The 20,123-nt window shown below is 46.0% G+C and overlaps 1 protein-coding gene across 4 annotated transcripts in view; it reads right to left on the bottom strand.

Moving 5' to 3' along the window:
• The window catches only part of LOC146861881 (uncharacterized), a 133,124-nt gene that overhangs the window by 79,022 nt on the left and 33,979 nt on the right, over positions 1-20,123 (bottom strand). Inside the window, exon 1 of one of the 4 annotated variants that reach the window (XM_085641055.1) lies at positions 6,757-7,616. The exons of 2 other annotated variants lie outside the window; for them this stretch is intronic. The gene's annotated coding sequence lies outside the window, so the exon portion shown is untranslated. Of the gene's footprint in view, positions 1-6,756; positions 7,617-20,123 lie in introns of those variants that run through there. One more of the 4 variants, XM_085641054.1, reaches the window with a different exon arrangement.

Here is a 20,123-nt window from a genome sequence, read left to right as displayed (position 1 = left end):
CCGAAACCGGTCCTAGGATGCTTGTTTCCAGTCCAGGGAGGACCTGGCTTGGCAGTTCGGGCTGGACTGTTCCCATGGGGCACAGGGTCAAGACTGATTTGCATATGGCTGGGTTCAAACTGGAATGGCATGGTGAGCAAAAAAACGATGGATTTAGGCCCAGATCTCTGTACTGGGGTGAATGTATGACATTGTTCTGCATTCTGTCCATCAATTGTTGTTTTTGCATTTGTCACCCCGAGTGGGAAGGGTATGCTCGGACGTGAGTCCCTTGCTCTCCATGCCACTGGAATCAGGCTATCCTGGCTGACGAGGGCTGAAAGCCCGAAACCGGTCCTAGGATGCTTGTTTCCAGTCCAGGGAGGACCTGGCTTGGCAGTTCGGGCTGGACTGTTCCCATGGGGCACAGGGTCAAGACTGATTTGCATATGGCTGGGTTCAAACTGGAATGGCATGGTGAGCAAAAAAACGATGGATTTAGGCCCAGATCTCTGTACTGGGGTGAATGTATGACATTGTTCTGCATTCTGTCCATCAATTGTTGTTTTTGCATAATGGAGAAAAGCGTCTGAAGATTATTGGAAGTGGCTCTGCCAGGAACGAACCCAGCCTGATCAGACAGCACCAGACCGCCCAGTAACAACTGTAAACGGTTGGCTAGAACCTTGGCCAGAATTTTTGCGTCGCAGTTAATTAAAGAAAGAGGGCGGTAAGAGTCTCAAGAATGAGGCGGTTTACCCGGTTTCAGTAGAGAAGTAATCAGCGCTTCCTGCATTGATGGGGGGAGCGCACCAGACTCATGTGCCTCCAGAAAAACTTCACGGAGCACCGGAGCTAGGATATCTATATAGGCCTTGTAGAAATCCATGGGCAACCCGTCCAGACCGGGGGCCTTTCCAGGTGCCATCTGATTGATTGCATCTCTGATCTCGTCCAGGCCTATGGGTTCCGCCAAGAACTCACGCTGGCGATCCGAGAGCCAGCCCAGGGTGAGCTCTCTCAGGTAGTCGTCCATGTCCAGCGCGCCAACTCTGGTGGAAGAGTAAAGTGTAGAATAGTGTGTAGTGAAAGCCACCAAGAGCGACTGTGTGTCGCGTATGGGAACCCCCTCTTCCCCCTTAAGTTCTAACACAAAATTGGAGCCACGCATCGGCCGCACCGCGCTCGCAAGGGATCTACCGGGACGTTCACCCTCCCCGTATGCCCGAGCCCTGAAGTATTTGCCCCGGAAGCGTACCTCTCTGTCAGCAGTGGAAGTGTATTCTGACATCGCCGTGCGGTACTGCGCTTGCGCATCCGTGTTGTCGGCAAAGTCTGGACTAGTTTCCAGGGTATGTAGCGTGGATTCTAAGTTATGTAGTGTGGCGCGTAGGGTCTTTAACACCCCGGAACTCTTAGAGATGCAGACTCCCCGAATCGTGACTTTCAGTGCTTCCCAGAGGGTGGCCACGTGGTCTACCGATCCCTTGTTACCGGAAAGAAAGTCTTCTAGTTCTTGACATAGTTCGGATCGGAACAGTTCATCGAGTAAGATATTGGGCTGAAGTCGCCATGTCGGGGATCTACCCATTATGTCTGGTAGGCGGAACTTGGCGAGCACTGGAGAATGGTCGGAGAATGTGCGGCCTGTGTGTTGTACAGTAACCAGGGAGGGGGCCAGTGCCCTATTTACCATGATGTAATCTAGTCTGGCCCATGTGGCATAAGCATTATTCCAGTGCGTGCCCTCCATGGAGGTCGGGTGTAAGTGGCGCCAGGTATCCACGACATCCTGAGTGTCGCATATGTCCCTCAGGTATTTGTGTGTGTTATCATAGTGGCAAGCAGAGGGGTTGGACCTATCCATGGCAGGGTCTAAAACAGCGTTGAAGTCACCTCCCCAAATGAGGTGCGTGGAGCCTACCTCACAGATCTTGTTCCACAGAGCAATGAAACTGCGTGGGTCATCGGAATTAGGACCGTAAGAGCAGGCCAGGGTAATAGTCTCGATGCCTATCCTGCCCCACGCTATACAATATCGGCCCTCAGTGTCCTTGGCTGTACCCAGGGGAACATAAGGAACCCCGCGTTTTAAGAGAATAGCAGTGCCTCTTGCATAGGATGAGTATGATGCAAAGATCGAGTGAGCAGCCCACCTAGCAGCAAAGGATCCCCTACGGAGAGGGTCCATATGTGTCTCCTGTAGGAAGACGACCTGAACATGCAGTCTATCCAAAGCACCCAAGATTCGCCGCCTCTTCCTCGGGTCTCCCAGTCCCCTGACATTCCAAGAAATAGCGGTGAGCAGTCCCCCCCCACCTGGCTCAGTGTGTGTGGCGTGCGCTAGGTTCTTGGACATGGGAACCCCAGGTCACTAAATCCAACCGGCGGCTGTCCCAGACATGCAGCCAGATAGTAAGGGCGGCATACTGTGCTATATCAACAAATATGCGTGCAATGTTCATGCTGAAAAAAAAACAACAAACTTGTAACGAATCCCTGAGAACCCACCCACCCTCCCACTCCGACATCCCAATCATGCCGGGCATCTTCCCAACCCCTCACAAACCTACAATGTTTTGTCATTCACTCATTGGAGAACACCCAAGTGGGGGACACCAGGGGTCCAGACCCGCCATCCCACTCCCCCGATATCGCACCCGCTATCCCCCGGAGCCTAGACCCAGTGGAGAAACACGGGAGGGGGAGGTTGGTGCCAGGGCGCAATCAAGTTAAAACATCGTCAAGGAACCATCAAAAAACAATAAGGGAGGGCAAGGACTGATAGGTGGTAGCTCCACCATAACGGCGAGCGCACAGAGTCACATATGGAGCAGCAATTTAACTTCACAGAAAAACTGGCAGAGGCAAAACAAGTGTACATCAAAAGAGTAACATAAGCGGAGCTTAATGGCAGCTGGAGATCCCCAGTCAGTCAAGGGCAGAAGTGGGTGATCGGGATCGCGCACTCCCGGAAGGGGAGTGAGCCAGTTCAGTTTTGTGGTCTTTCAGAAACAGTTCAACCTGGGCAGGATCCTGAAATATGTGGGGCTTGCCATGATGGACAACCCGTAGCCGGGCCGGGTATAACATGGAGTATTGAAGTCCATGTTGATGCAGTAGTTTCTTGACCTGTACAAATTTGCGACGTGCATCCTGTACAGATTGTGTAAAGTCTGGAAAGAAGGAGAGCGTGGTATTTTCGAAGAGGACTGGTTGTTTTTCTCTGGCGAGTCGTAGAAGGGTGTCCCGATCCCTGTAATTCAAAAAACGGATTACTATAGGTCTTGGGGGCGCTCCGGGCACGGGGCGAGGGCCCAAGGTGCGGTGAGCCCGTTCCACCACCAGCTGGGGAGAGAAGGCGTCCGTGCCGAAAAGGTCGGAGAGAAGCTTCTCGATGAAAAGTTCCATCTTGCCCACAGAGGTAGTCTCTGCCAGACCAATAAGGCGTACATTGTTTCGTCGCGATCTCGCCTCTAAATCCTCATTTTTGTCAGCGATTACCTTCAGCAATCGCTCCATCTGCGATACCTTGGACGTGGTGACCGTTGCGCCATCTTCCAACCCGGAGACCCGCTGTTCCGCCTCCTTAAACCGCTCCTCGTGCTGGTCCAGTCTATGCACCACTGAGTCCAGGCGGCGCGACATACCATCGATCTTGGCGTCAATGGAGGTGAGGCTGGTCTGCATGTTCAGGAGGAGCGCTTTCCAATCCACCTCCTCTGTGCCGCCTCCCGCAGAATCATCGTCTCCCGGCGGAGGGGCGTGGGATTTTTTTGTTGGAGCCTCGAATGGAAGCCGGGATTGTTTGGCGTGTTTGGCATCCGTCTTCCCCATAGTGTCGGTCGGCCCCCCGGCCTCGGAGCCCGATCCCCAACACGGAGCAGCCCCACCAATATATTTAGGGCCTGGACGTGTATGGCAGGGAGAGAGCCGGGCTGCACCCTGGTTACCGCCGACAGCGACCCGCCTGCGAATCCTGCGAAGTTGGTAAGTCGGAGGGTCCAAAGACAGCCACCATGCGTCAGAGGCAGTAGTTCTTGCCAGGAGAAGGGCCACGAGCCCAGGGGGCAGTCTCAATCAGGCGCCTCCTGCACTGATATTATAGCGGAGAGCCAGGACAAGCAGCGGAGTCCTCGTGTCGCGCCCTGTGGGGGGGGGCATCAACAGCAGAGATAACGCACCCCCCGCCGCACCCAGGGCCGTCCGGAGCTAGATGGGGCACTCCTCGCCAGCCCCGCAAGGCATGCTCCGGCCCCCGAAGGCAGCCCCGCAGCTCCGCGTCCCCCTCCGAGCTTCAGCTCACCCTCGCCTCACCGGTATGTCTGGAGGTCGGCGATGGGCAGGGGGAAGCCACCGCAGGAGCGTCCGGCGCCGGTATCTGCTCTCAGCCTTGGCCGCGCTCTGCGGCCCAGCGCGCCCGTCAGATCCCCGCTGCAGCGTGTGCGCGGCAGCCGGCCTCCTCGCATCAGCCGAGCAGTCACAGCGGCCGCGGGGGACGTCGGCGGTCTTTGCTGGCGAACCACCGGCCAGAATGTTCTTTAAGTCGGTGAACCTGTTCCGCGCCCACTGCCCATCAAATAGGGCTGGTCAGAGTCGTGTCCCTTAGACGTAGGATGGGCTAATGGAGATTCAAAGCGCCCGGCGGGCGAGAGCCTCACGGATGTGCGGCCATGTTGGTCTGGCGCCCTCTAGCGCCCCCCACATACAAGAAGTTAGTGAATCACTCCGGAGACCCCCTTGTGAAATTGCGGGAATAGTGGGAAAGGGATGGTATAATACTTGACGACGAAGACTGGGTTACAGCGGTAGCTTCACCACGGGAGGTAGCCATTGCAGCGAGGCTGAGGCTAGTACAGCTCAAACTTTTGCACCGGATCTATATCACGGGACCCGGTATGGTGCAGATGGGAAGAGCAGTAGATGGCAAATGTAGAAGAGGCTGTGGAAGTGAGGGTACATTCCTCCACATACTTTGGGAATGCGCATTTGTCCAGAAGTACTGGAAGAAGATACATGAGGTGGTGAGTGAAGTGTTAGAGCATGCACTCCCTCTGGAGGCTAAGAGATGTCTCCTGAACGTATGGGAGCCCACGGATCTAAACAATACATGTATCACTTTGGTCACGTTGGGGTTTATGATAGCGAAACGTAACATCGCTCAGAAATGTGGGACATCACGGGCACCTGCGATCTCCGCATGGAAGAGGGACATGGACTGGTGCATGTTTCGTGAAAAATCTTTATATGTAGCTAGGGGTTGTCCCAAAAAATGGTCCCGCATTTGTAACGACTGGAATGAATATAGAGGAAATGTTTGCATATAGTTTAGCAATGTGATTCAAAATGAAAAAATTCTATATTGATTGACGTTTCCCTTTTATCTTTTCTTCACCATAAATGAGAAGCAACATTCAGTCCAACACAGGGAAGAAGCCATGAAAATCTTGAATTTGACCAATTCTGAAACATTTGAGGCCCAGATAGTCAAACTAAAGTTGAAAATGGTAGCGACAGCGCTCCAACAGAGAGAAGAAAGAGGATTGATAACTAAGGAGGCTTTGTGAAAGAGAGCTACTTGAGACCTCCAGAGAATGGGCGAGACTTCATTATCTGACCGGTCTCAAAATGTCTACGATTTAGAGTGTTGATATCATTATTGCTCAGATACTAATTGACTTGAGCCAACCGGAGTATTACAATACACAAATGTTTCTATATTCCAATTGGTAAAGATGCTCCTTATGGGTAGTGATCGGACTGCTCATGATGCAAATGTCTTTTGAAGGAGTGCCGACCCAACACCTGTACCATTCTGCTTCCTGCGCCTATAAATAGGCTAATGCACGGGCTTGCGGCACCATCTTACCACCTCATCGCTGTGGGAGCAGTGTGGGTATACCCCAGTTGTACATGCCTCCCACCATGGAATTGATGCACTCTGGGCTTGGACGGTTGGCTGGCCAGGCTACATGTGTCAATTGCTGGTGTGAGATCTCCTGTTTCGGCGACTTCACGTCAATACCTTTCTGACCTCTTGGCTGTTCCGATAATAATGGAGATGTGGCTAACAGGTGGCAGGCGGATGCTCGGCTTTGTTGAGCCTGGAGGTTTGGTGCCACAAGGGATGCCCACTCTGGCCAATACGTCCCTCTACCACCTACTTGATTCAGTAGTGGGGCTCAGCTACCAGTGCTGCTTCAACGCTACAGCGGTTTGCTCTCCTGAGCCCAATGTACCCTCTATACAGAGTGGCAGTGCAACATCCGGGTGAGCTGCCATTTGCCCTCCTCCCTTAATTGTCCCTACACACCCCTGGGTGATGTGAAGCTTGTCAGCTGCTTGAGTCTCCTTCCTCAGGGTAGATATGATCTGCCTCAGCCAGGGGCAAGCCTTGCCACAAATAGGGGGTCTAAAATTGATTAACTGCCACTCAACTAGTGGTGGGGCCCTCCACCCCTCGCTCCAGGAGCTCAGCTATTGACCAACACATCAGCAGACCTGGAGCACAGGCACTTCATTCGGCCAGATATTGATATACTGCTCAGCTTACGGATCAATACCCAAACTTACTACAATGCAGGATAACAAATTAAGAGACTTACATTGTTTTATACTGCGCTCACCCCAGGAGTGGAGATACCATTCACCTGACTTTTCCAGAGAAACCTACCACAATAAGTATGTTAAACTGATGACAAATGACACACAGGCTTCTTCTAGATCCCTTCTACTATTAACCATTGAGTTTCATGATGCTGTAACAGAAGGGCTCACCCAGCCTTGGGGCATCCAGCACTCAATTTACTTTCACAGCGCAGGCCATGCTAGGTTAGAAAGTGCTCTCCTGCAGTCTCCTCACTTTGGGTTGGATTCTTCGATGGTTGACTGAAGTGCTGTGGAAATGAGCCTTTTTAGGGGCCCACCGGTGCAGGGTTTCACCCTTATCTGTCCACTGGTTCTTAAACCAACAAAGTAGAGATTGGCACGGAAGCTGGAATATCAAAGAACAAGTTTATTAGTCACTCATGAGTGGGACTACATCAATACAGTACCCTCAGGCCACTGTAGGAGGTAGTACATGGAATACAGAAAACATGGGCCTTTTATACAGGCTTTGTTGCTGAGTAAGCATGGGGACTCAAATGGGAGGTACAGGCATACACAAGAATAGCTATTGACTAACATGGACAGATAGAAATCACTTAGTCAGCAGGGTGGGAGGAGAAACAGAACTGCTTACATCAGTTGGAATATCCTGACAGTTACACTCTAAGACAGGTGCATTCTAGCAGCTACAGGCCTTTCTGAGCATATACATAGCTCTGGCTCAGTACTGAAAGAGTTAACTACAGTTGATGACTCAAGCAGAATAGAAAAGCAAGCAACAGTGAAGACGGTAGAATCACGTGGCTTAACAAAAATGGCTGCCACAACTAAGATGGATTCAGCTCATGCTAAAGGCAATTTCTGTCGATTATTACAGGCGCCCCTTTTAGCATTAGCTGAAGGCATTCGCTATGCAATAGAAGAAACATGAAAATTATCACTAACATCAAATAGCATCAGTTTTCTTATTTCTTGGTCAGTTACTAGTCGGGTATTTACATTTTTGGTACTTTGTTTGATTGGGATACATGAGGTACAGGTAGCAGCACAAAGGGAACAAAGCATCGGTCCACATTGTATACATAAGCAGCAGAAAAAAAGGCTGACAATAGCTTCCAACCCCAGGTAGTGGTCATTGTCCAGTAAAAGTGCAAGTTCCTGAATTCGGATGGATTTCAGAGGCTATTTTATGCAACTTCGAAATTTCATCTGAAGGGGCGTGGTCAGGGATATACACGCAGCAACTGCTCCCAATGATGCGGCATGCTCCACCACGGTCCGCTAGAACCACGTAGAGGATCATCCTGTTTTGGAGCGCACAATTCTCGCAATTTGTAGCTCTTCCGTGATGTTTCCAAGTGCCATAGCGGTCTGATTGGTTACAGCCTCTACAACATGTGTCAAGCGTCTGATCTTCCGTCTGTTTAAGGAAGCACCAACAAAGAAGAACAGTCCCAAATCAAAGTCAACATATTGCTGCAGTGCAGTATCAGTCTGATCCACCTCATCATGATTTATTGTTCTCTTTGATCGGCTCTTAGAAATGTCTTTGTACAGTTTAGTCTTTATGGTAGAATGCAGGAGCCAAAAACACATGTGGTAGCGAAAAGGACACATAACAGGTTCCTGACCAACCAATGGGTAAATGCTAATATCCTTTATTTCCACAAATAAAATAGGTGTTGTGTGATGACATAAAACTGCTATTGTTTACTCCAGTAATATTCAACACCAGAGTACAGTAACTTTTCCCCACAGGAATACTTCCAATACAGTTCACACACAGGTCTGCTCGTGCTCTAGACACAGCTATAACAGGAGGTCCATTACCCTTGACAGTTCGAGTGTTAGGGAAAACATAGCGCATGGAAGAGTTTCCTTGGCGATACTCCTCCATTTCCCATACAGTTCCTTTAGCTTGTGGCTCTCCTTCCTCATCAGGGTAGCAAACTCTGTTCAACCAGGCATTCAATACACCTACATCAGCATAAGTAATGTTAGCAACTTCAGATGCCCATAGAAGCGCAAACCAGGCCCTACAAGAACCATTGTATGAAAACGGCAGAGGAATGAAAGGAGTTCCTCCCTTTTTCTGATGAGCTGGCATCATTCCACACACCCAACAGTTGGTGATGTTCGTAGCATTATGGGTGTGATGCAACATTTGAACAAACGTATTGTTGAGGTAGGACATCCTGTGTTGCTGCTCATGATAAGGGAGAGTAAAGTACTTATGCTCAATGGGAACAGGAGTAGTGACAGTCAGTAGATTTCGAGCAGGAGTTACTCCCTCTACAACCCATATTATCGTAGCAATGATGATAACCATGGAAGTAAGTCCAATAATAAACACAGTCTTTCGATCACAGACTCTCGTAGCAGTTGATTTCTTTTCCGCAGGCATGTTCATCTCGACATTGATCAACAAGGCAGATGGGGCCCTGAAATCCTGGGCAGCCGTTGGTTTCTTCACTGTGGTTGAGACGGGTATCACTACAAGGGTCCCCCCTTTGCTACTCAGGTTTTCACTAACCCAGGACAGTGGCTCAAACGGTCTCCTTTTTTTGCAACAACGTGTCTCTCTTCCGGGGTCGCAGCTGATATCGAGATGCACCAGGGATCGTGTGGTCCAGGAAGACTTCCTCAGGTTCTTCAGGTGACGTGGCTTGTCCTTTCTCTGTGTCCAGGATGTCCTGGTGATCTGCCAACACAGCTGGGCTCACTAAGTCATGGGGAACCTTCCGACAATGGGCTGCATGCACCCAGTTCATCCAATTGATCACTCGCACCGCAGTCCTGGTAGCCAAGAGCACCTGCTCAGGGCCACGGCTCCTCGGGGCTAGGGAGCTGGCTCTCTGGAAGGACTTTGTCACCACAAAGTCCCCGGGCCATAGATCATGACCCTCACCCTGCGACCTGTCTGGAAATGTCTCCCGAACCTGTTGATGAATAGAAAGCAAGCTGTCAGTCAACTGAGACAAGTAGTCACTCATCAACACACAAAGTACATCATGCTTAGAGCATGGCTTATGAATCTCTCAAATATTCATTGGCCGCTCGAAAACCACCTCATGCGGTGTGAGGCCAGATCGTGTATGTGGTACCGATCTAATGGATAGCAATGCCAAGGGCAGTGAATCAGGCCATTTCAGAGATGTGGAAGCCTGTATTTTGGCCAACTTAAGCTTAAAGGTAGAATTGTATTGTTCCACTAGCCCTACTGATTGTGGGTGGAAAGCAGCATGGAACTTCTGCTTGATTCCCAATCCTTTCAAGACATACTCAACAACTTGCCCAATGAAATGGGGTACGTTGTCACTCCACAAAACTCGGCAAACGCCGAATCTGGGGATAAACTCCTTTAGGAGCACTTTTGCTATAGTAAGAACTGTATTATCTTTCGTAGCGTATGCCTCTATCCATTTACTAAAGGCACATACCACTACTAGGACATATTTCAGGTTATCACAGCATTCAAGCTGGATATAATCCATTTGCAGTACCTCAAAAGGTGCAGTTGGTGTTGCAAATCCTCCTGTGAGAGTTTGTGTTCACTTTCCAGGATTATACTGAAGACAAATCAGACAAGACTGGACTATTTTTTTTAGCTGTGCCGGCAATATCTGGATGATCCCAAACTTGCTATTGAGGATGCTCCAACATGTGCCGGCCCATTTGCCATGTGAATCATGGGGTGTAATTAGGCTGTGGGTAATCTCCATTTGGTCATTTCTTTATTCCTCCAACAGCCCTCATCATCCAATGTTCCCTCCTTAGACCATTGGTCTAATTCATCAGCAGAAGCAGATCGCTGCATGTCCAGCACTTCTTGCCCGGCATCATGCCAACGTTCAGCCTGTGACTTAACCACATACACAGATGTAGTACTCCGCTGCATTGCAGTCTCACAGGCTGTGTGATCCGCAAAGGCATTGCGCTGTCCTATTTAATCAGTCACTTTCTTGTGTGCGCTACACTTAACAATCGCTACTTTCTTAGGATATGTCAAGGCAGTAAGGAGATTATGTACTAATTCCCCATGCTCTATTTGTGTCCCATGTGATGTAAGGAAGCGTCTTTCCTTCCAGAGTAGCCCAAAATCCGTGAGCCACTCCAAAAGCATATCGGCTATCAGTGTAGATGTTAACGAGCAGATCATTGCTAAGCTCACATGCTCTTGTTAGCGCTATCAACTCAGCTGCCTGAGCTGACTTCTGTGGGATGCGGGCTGTCTCAACTACTGTCTGAAGTGTTGTAATTGCGTACGCAGCTGATGTTGTGCCATCAGGCAATTTCAAGCAGGACCCATCAACCCACAATTCCCCATCGACACTAGAAAGGGGAGTATCTTGTAGGTCAACACGACCCTTTGTTTGTTCTTCAGTAAGGGATATACAGTCATGCAACTCATGTGACTGGGACTGAGTAGCTGGGAATGGCAATAGTGTAGTGGGGTTTAAAGTCAAACATCTTTTCAATGTAATATGAGGGGCCAAAAGTGTCAATTCATAGCCTGTCATGCGAGCACTAGTCAAATGCTGTGTTTTCGTCTGGTTTAACAGGGAGTCAACTGCATGGGGTACTAACACAAGCAATCTATGTGACAAGACTATTCCCTCACTCTGACGTATGGACACAGCTGTCGCCGCTACCGCTCGAAAACACCCAGGCAACGCGCGAGCAACTGGATCAAGTACAGCTGAAAAACATGCACAAGGATGCTGCTTATCACTGTGTTTCTGGGTTAAAACCGAGAGGGCACAACTGTCCCTCTCATGTACATAGAGTGTGAAGGCCTTAGTGTAGTCTGGAGTTCCTAATACTGGTGCAGAACAAAGAGCTTGACGTAACTGTGGGAAAGCATTCTGACATTCAATAGTCCATGGGAGGGGCATCGGAGAGTCTTTAGTCAAAAGGGCCAACAAGGGCTTGATATTGTAGGAAAAGTTAGGGATCCATTGCCTACAGAAAGAAGTAAGGCCAATCAGTGCACGAACATCCTTCTGAGTACAGGGCACAGGCGTGTCTAAAATAGCTTGAATGCGGTCTGGTGTGAGTGCACTTCCCTCCTTAGACAGGAGGTGACCTAAGTAGGTAACCTGCTGTCTACAATATTGCAATTTCTTCCAAGAGACCTTGTGATGATGAGATGCAAGAAATGAGAGCAATAACAGTGGTCCTTCTTCGCACTGGTCAAGGGTATCAGCAGCCAACAAGATGTCATCGACATATTGAATAAGAGCCACCCCTTTTGGCACAGGGAAAGAATCAAGCTGCCTTTTCAATGCCTGGCTATAGATGCCAGGACTCTCTGTATACCCTTGTGGAGCTCTACAAAATCTGAAGGATCAATTGTTCAAAGTGAAGCCGAACTAATAACGGCTATCAGGATGAATAGGTATCAGGAAAAATGCGTTTTTCAAATCAATTACTCTAAATGTAGTTGAAGTAGGCGGAATCATAGTAAGAAGTGTTGTGATGTCAGAGACTACCGGGTATTGGGGCACTACTATCTTTTTGACCTCTCGTAAGTGAATGATAAATCTATAGACTTTAGAACCAGTGTCCTTTTTCAAAATAGGAAGAATAGGGCTATTAGAGGTATTGTAGGGGACTTCTTTCACAACCCCCACTCTGATTAAATCCTGAACAATGTGTATTAATGCTTCTTCACCTTCCCGAGATATTTTATATTGGAGCAATCGAGGCAATGAAGCACCTTCCTTCACTTGAATATGGACTGGCGGGATAACCATTTGTCCCACATCAGTATCTGATGTAGCCCACAAGGTACTAGGTAGCGATGCCAGAGCAATATCCTCTTTAATAAGGCAAGAACTCTCAACCATTGGATAGTTGTCATTTAAAATAACATGCACACCTTCTGGGAAACAACGTATTGTAGCATGAAAATGTTTAAGCATATCGATACCCACAATGTTGTCCGGTGTGTTAGGAGAAAGCAAAAATGGATATGATGCAGTGAATTTATCAAGACTAAAATGCAAGTGGTTGTGACAGTGGGCTACGGGAAGGTGTCCCATCGAATCCTATTGACGTTATCGTTGTGCCGAACAGGGGAGCCCAAGGAACCAATTGTTTAGACAGAGCACTACGAGTAGCTCCTGTATCTACTAAAAACTGATCAGTAGAACCCAAGACGTGTGCATCGACATAGGGACCCCTCTGATCTACTGGGACCTCAACCGGTTCCTTACCCCATCCTAGGCATTCCTATGCATAATCAGAATCCTAAGGACTATCAGTCGGATAATCAGACATTTGATATTGGTTGCGCCTATCAAAAGTATTTAAAAAAATTTGATTGTGCTCAACTGCCTCAAATCTAGTATGATTATCCAGGCCTCCCCTATTTCCTATGTTCCCGGGGCGGCCTCTCATGTTTCCTCTACCCCGCTGATACTGCTGACCTTGCAAAAGAGGGCACGCAAAACGTCAATGTCCAGTCTCCTTACAATAAGCACACTGATCAGAAGACAAAGGTGCTCAAGGGAAAGGGGGTGCACCAGGGCGATACATCGCACGTCCGCCTCTACCACCACCTCTAAATGGTGGACCATAGACCTGAGCCAAAATAATTTTTGCTTTAAAACTTTAACCTTTTTATCCTCTTTGCCTTTTGCTTCTAATTCCTGGCGCTCATAATACTGAGCCATAGTCAAAAGGGAGATGGGGAGGACGTAGTCCATGAACTCTCGCTGGCCTTTAGGCGATAAGCTATTTCTGGTAACATGATAGCGACAAATTTGTCTACAAACAGATGCTTACCCGTGTCATCTGTCAATGACTGCCCACTAAAGTCATGGAATGTCTCCTCGAATCATGTAAAGAAATCAGAAACTGACTCATCTGCTTTCTGCTTACAAGACGCTAATGTAGTCCAATCTATTTTCTTAGCGGGTATAAGTTTTCAACTTAGTTACAATAGCTTTAGGAAGATTTCATATCACCTGTTTTGGTTTCTGCGCAGGCTCTCTATCGGCATCTGTTTTCTCTAAATGCACCCAAGTATCACCATAAGCTACATTATCATCTACCTTCCGAATTGATCTCCACATATCAGGGGGTAAAATAAGTCCAAAGAACATGTCAATATCAGGCAATGTCATAGTGCAAGAACTAATAGCTCCTTCCACTTCCTCATAAAAAGCGGCTGGATTTTTGCGTGGATCAGGCAAAGCAGTTTTAAGAGCCATAACATCTGCTTTACTCCCAGGGGTATAGACCCAATTATAAATAAAATATCCTATCTGAAGTTTTATCGTCACTTGTCCCCGTTCCCTTTGGGGGAACATACAAAGGTGCAGCTTCACGCATTGGTTTTATAGTAACTACAGGATTACTAGTGTTTTTATCTGTCCCTGTAGCTCCTTCTTGTTGCGCTGGGATCTGAACTGTTTGTTCAGCTGTAGCTTTACCAGCTGCCTTTTTTTCGTCTCGCAGACAGATTGCAGCAATTCGTAATTTAACCACTCTCCTAATTAGATCGGAAATTTGTAAAGAGGGAAAGGTGCCATCACTTAACTGTTTATAATCAGAATTTATATCAGCAGGCTCTAGATCACCAGAATGTTTTCTAAAACTCGTTATTACTTCACAAGTTAACGTCTCTAAAAAATATAACTGCTCTAGATCGGACCATTGCTGAACTATTGCTAGAATTTCTGGAGCGGAGGCATTCCCATACGCTGCCTTTCGGGCAGCGGATCTAAGAGTGGCCTTATTCTCAGTGGATAAATTAGAGCGAGTTGTTCGCCCAGTTTGCTTATCGTCATCTTTTTCATATAAAGAAAAATGCCCTTCATCAGAACCTTCATTCTCAGGGGCACTAGGGAATTTATATGGGGGCGGAGGTCTATAACAAAATAGAATCATTTTGAGGTCTATTAAGGATGGGATAAATAGGGCGCCTAACAGGGTACTGGCTAGTTACCTCTAAATGATGCTCCCTATCTTCTCTCTCTTATTTCCTTCATTTCTTTATTTTTCAATTCTAACGCTTTTGCATAAATAGTTTTGCACTGTTCTTTTTCTGCTATAGCTTCTTCTCTCCTCACTCTCTCATTCACCTCTTTCTCCCACATTCGTACACAAACAAACATATCTTGCCGACTCTTTCACTTAAACAAACACTGCTCAACATACTGAATCTTCTTAACATCAAATGACCCATTTACTGGCCATCGTAGATTAGGATCCTTTTTCGTATATTTGTTCCACAGTGTACTATATATTATGGAAGAAATACCATATTTAATATACATAAACCTATTAGGTGTCCCCTCTAAGGGAAACGGGTGACTACTTTCCAGATCCATATTGGCACCTCCAAGACAGCAATACATTCCACGAAGTGTGCTTAGAGCAGGCATGCCAAAAATATTATAGTAAATATAACATTATAGTTAAAGTAGTACTTATCCCAAATATAGTACCTATCACAAATATTTCAAAAAGAGAAAAATCTCCTCATTACCTGCCTTTACTTATTGCAACAAGTAAATAAAACAAACAAAACCAGAATCTTGGCCAAGCAAATCCAAAACAAGAGTGTCGCATCAGCGACCTTACCAAACCAAAGTCTCCAACCTCCACCTGACAATCTCTGGGTCGACCTAATGGTCACTGAAAAAATTTACAACAAGGGAGATCTCATTTGGGACCGGCCACCACCTGGAGGGTCAGATCGGGAAAAACAGGAAAAACACGACGGTCTGCAAAGACAAAGGGTCTCCTCGTGCAGGGTACCTCCTCAGTAGATTCCTGTCCTCCGTCAAGACCACTCCCTCGGATAGCCGCGTCTCCGATGAGCCCCACGAGTTGGAAGCCAATTTTGTGGAAATGAGCCTTTTTAGGGGCCCACCGGTGTAGGGGTTCACACTTATCTGTCCACTGGTTCTTAAACCAACAAAGTAGAGATTGGCACGGAAGCTGGAATATCAAAGAAAAAGTTTATTAATCACTCATGAGTGGGACTACATCAATACAGTACCCTCGGGCCACTGTAGGAGGTAGTACATGGAATACAGAAACCATGGGCCTTTTATACAGGCTTTGTTGCTGAGTAAGCATGGGGACTCAAATGGAAAGTACAGTGATACACAGGAATAGCTATTGACTAACATGGACAAATCACTTAGTCAGCAGGGTGGGAGGAGAAACAGAACTGCTTACATCAGTTGGAATAGCCTGACAGTTACACTCTAAGACAGGTGCATTCTAGCAGCTACAGGCCTTTCTGAGCATATACATAGGTCTGGCTCAGTACTGAAGGAGTTAACTACAGTTGATGACTCAAGCAGAATAGAAAAGCAAGCAACAGTGAAGACGGTAGAATCACGTGGCTTAACAAAAATGTCTGCCACAACTAAGATGGATTCAGCTCATGCTAAAGGCAATTTCTGTCGATTTCCACAGTACTACTCACACACACCCATGTTAATCCACAGTAAGGACTGTCCAGTTCACCACATTGATTTGCTTTGTCATCATTGCTTTCACTAAACTGTATACTTACCCAAATCCACAAGCCCAGTTTGTAGCTACTTTGAACCGAGCTCGTGACCACTCCTGTTTACAAAGCTATTGCTACAATGCCAACAGCCAAGCCAGCCTCTATGTCCGCAACCACACCGCCAAACTCAAAGCTCTCCACCAAGAAAAAAACTTCTTTCAATACCCCCAAAGTGGCCTACGCATGGATGTAAGAGGTCTAACCTTAGGCAGCATCCTGAAACTCCACAAGACTCACGTTAACGCCAAGGACTTTCTGAAGCTGGTGGGAGAAGTGGGTGATAAAAATGAAAGAGACACCCCTTTCGACTGAACCTTGAAGGCGGTGCCACAGCATAACCAGCAAAGCGGAACCTTGGACTCTCTTCGTTGACCTCAAAGTGAAGCTGAACAATCTTTAAAACTGCTGAACCGACAGACCCTCCTCACTCTCTTTTAATATATTTTCAGAAAACATTCGATTCTTTAGGCTGGAAATACCTATTTAAGGTTCTCTAAAGCACAGGTACTACCTCCTGCTTCATTACTATGTTCACCTCTTACAAATTCACCCCAGAGCAAAATTATGGGACAATGACGTTTTGTCTTAACCATTCCACAATCAGAGGGGGACCTGACAAGCTATTAAGCCCATTGCAAGACTTTGGTGAACTGATACAACTATACAGGGATTGCGCTGGGCAGCGAGAATACAGGACGGTGTCTTCTTTTTTGTCGATTGCCTCCTAATCTATCTGGTTACCGCTGCTGTCTGACCCATGTGTAATACCGATCCTTGTACATTGCAAATGCTTCTCAGAGTTGCACTCCAACTAGCCTATTTTAACCTTATTCCTGGTACAAGGCTCCAAAGACACTTCACTTTTGTGTCCAGAATTAAAGGTGGTCTCAGTGGGCTTCAGAGGCTTGGGAGTCTACCTAGTATCCCTGTGTGGAATCTCTACACAGGAACTCCGAGTAGTGGTCACCTCACCCATTAACTATTCTTGGTTGAGTTACAATCAATCAAATAAGCTTATTACGAATTGTGCAACGCCTTCATAAAAGCCGGCACATATAAAGTATATTAAAAAAAACCATTAAAAACCGATAAAAACCATGTGTTTAAAAAGATATGCCTGTTAAATCTTTAACGAATGCAGACATAACCTGAGTAAGTTAGTTCATAAGTTAACAGAATCTTGACAAATACACAATGATTAAATACTACCCATAAAAAAGAAGACCTAATGCAGGGTGCAATCATCCAGAACCATTTCCGGCCATTTGCAGAGCTACAAAAGAAGTTCTCCTTCAATAATATCATATTTCCACTATTTTCAGCTACAAGATGCTAGCACCCTCTACTTGGAAGATGCTGGTGTCATGGCTAATTTTAACCTATAATAAGTCAAACTTACAATGGGCCACCTCAAGAACAAGAAAAGTATCCCTTTATACCACTCCCTATTTAATATCTACTCTCACAAACTACGAGAGGTTTGAGAGGAGGAGATAGGAATCCTGAAAGGCAAAGATTGGCGAGGCACCCTTGAGTCCCAAGATAAGTCACTCTATCTCGTCACTATCAACTTATGCTGCAGAAATATTTGCACAGGGTTTGTTGTTCAGGGTCAAGCTATGATGCATAGTTGGAGATTACACTCTGACATGCCTCTGATGGAAATTCAAGGTAGAAACGGTTTTTCCATATGATATGGGGTTGCCCATTCATTCAAATATTTTGGGGCAAAGTTGTTTCATTTACTATCGAAAGTCCTGGGTGGGTCCATTCCGCCCTCTCCTACATCCGCTTTCTTGCACATCCTAGAAGAGACTGCAGGGATGCGGAATTCTTATAGGCCGACGCCCAGGACACATTGTTTGGGGTCAAGGGCAACAGATTTTTATGTGTATTTTGTCTTTGGGACAAGTAGGCCCAGCACCCTGAAGCACAAACCCTTTGGCTGCCAGTGTGAAGTACCACAATTATGGATCAGGGAAGGGCACTGTCTGCAGTTAAAGTAATATTTTTGTCCATATGTGAATGATGTTCAAACTTTTATATATGGTTCATTAATTGAAAGCCTATACTAGGGTTAAAAAAACAGAATACCTCTGACTCCATAAATCAAAAATCACTTTTATCCGCAAAAGGATTTTTTAATTATCCCTGGGTTATAGTCATATATATATTTTTTTTTTTGTACACTTGTTTTACAAAACATGAAATCCCGTCACGAAACAAGCTAGAACAAAACCTGCTTGCCTTCTTTTATATACATCAAAATCATAAAAGGTTGTAATCAAAAACGTGCATTAACAAAACGTAAACATTCGTGCTTTTTCAAACATGGACCTTATCGTGCATAGAATCCAATTTACATGTAGCATCCTGGAAAATACATCAGGCGAAGAATAGTCCTACTAATTTTTACAAATGAAAAAAAAGCAAGGACTGATTTTACTTTTCTGTCCTCATCATTCACTACTATCTAAGCCAGCGAGAGGTCAGAATAATGTTCAGAACTCGATGATAGAGCCCTTCTCAGTGGGCTCTATTTGGTCCAATTTTGGGACCTAGCCTATACTCGGTTCTTTAAGGAGCCTCTCTATTGTTAAAGCCAACACGTTTCGACCTTCTAGATGGCGTGTCTTGATAGGAAGGTCTTCATCAGGGAAAGGTATTTTCAAAGAGGACTTATGTATCGTGTATATGTTCGCATCTTGTAAGGCGGAACCGGGGAAATACTTTGTCGTTTTTCGTTCACACCAAGTAATGTATGCTTGTCTCTTTCTGAGCTGGGAAGGCTGTGTTCTGTTCTACCTTCACCAGCGTTCCCGGTCCGGTGGAGAAAGTCCTGTTATTCCGGGTTTCTTCAGTAGTGGCAAGCGTGTTTCCTATTACTCGCGGGTTCCTTGGCGGGCGAAGTTGTGAACTCTAAGTATGTGAACGAAAAAAGACAAACAATAGAGAAGCTCCTTTAAGAACAGAGTATAAGCTAGGTCCCAAAATCGGACACAATAGAGCCCACTGAGAAGGTCCTTGCATTTTTTTCATTTGTAAAAATTAGTAGGACTATTCTTCGCCTGATGTATTTTCCAGGATGCTACATGTAAATTGGATTCTATGCACAATAAGGTCCATGTTTGAAAAAGCACAAATGTTTATGTTTTGTTAATGCACTATCAATGTTTTTGATTACAACCTTTATGATTTTGATGTATATAAAAGAAGGCAAGCAGGTTTTGTTCTAGCTTGTTTCGTGACGGGATTTCATGTTTTGTAAAACAAGTGTACAAATATATATATATATATATATCACTATAACCCAGGAATAATTAAAAAATCTTTTTGGGAAAAAAGTGATTTTTGATTTATGGTGTCAGAGGTATTCTGTTTTATTCACATGTATTAGGATTCCCACCTCTGTTCTTCCTGAATTGAATAATTCCCCTGTTATTTACCCTTTAATATTAGGGTGAGAGCTCTACGTAAATGTTGTAAGCTTGACTGCACTACTGACAATGGTTCCAGTATAAAAATGTGTACACATGTTTTCAAAGTTTAGCAATATGAGGGTATAGCTAATGCTCCCAGAATGCTCTCTGATTGGATGCAAATATTTGCACAAGCTTGAAAGCAAGATTGATGAATCATTGCTTTCAAAATAAAATGTTGCTAAAAAAAATGAAAGCAGGAAAAAAAAACATTTAGCTAAACTACTGTAAACTTTCAGGTACTATTTCTTTGCAGCATCATTTATTAATATGTATTGGTGCATGCTAGTATTTCCCAAACAATTCATAATGGAAGATCAGTGTAACCAGTTTCAATAAGATTATGGGAAACAAAAATAAACAAGCATTGGCCAAGTCAGTAGGTCTGAATTCAGTGGTCAGCTTTTTAGTTTTGTCAATGTGTGACTTGTTTTGGCATAGTTTTTGCAAAACCTTATTGGTGTGGGAGCTGCCGTGCCTTCACAATTATAACAAATATTGGCAAAAGCAAAAATTGTTCT

The sequence above is a fragment of the Triturus cristatus genome, chromosome 2_2 (assembly GCF_964204655.1).
Source record: "Triturus cristatus chromosome 2_2, aTriCri1.1, whole genome shotgun sequence".
NCBI classification, from domain to species: domain Eukaryota; kingdom Metazoa; phylum Chordata; class Amphibia; order Caudata; family Salamandridae; genus Triturus; species Triturus cristatus.
This window is presented reverse-complemented; position numbering and strand designations above follow the sequence as displayed.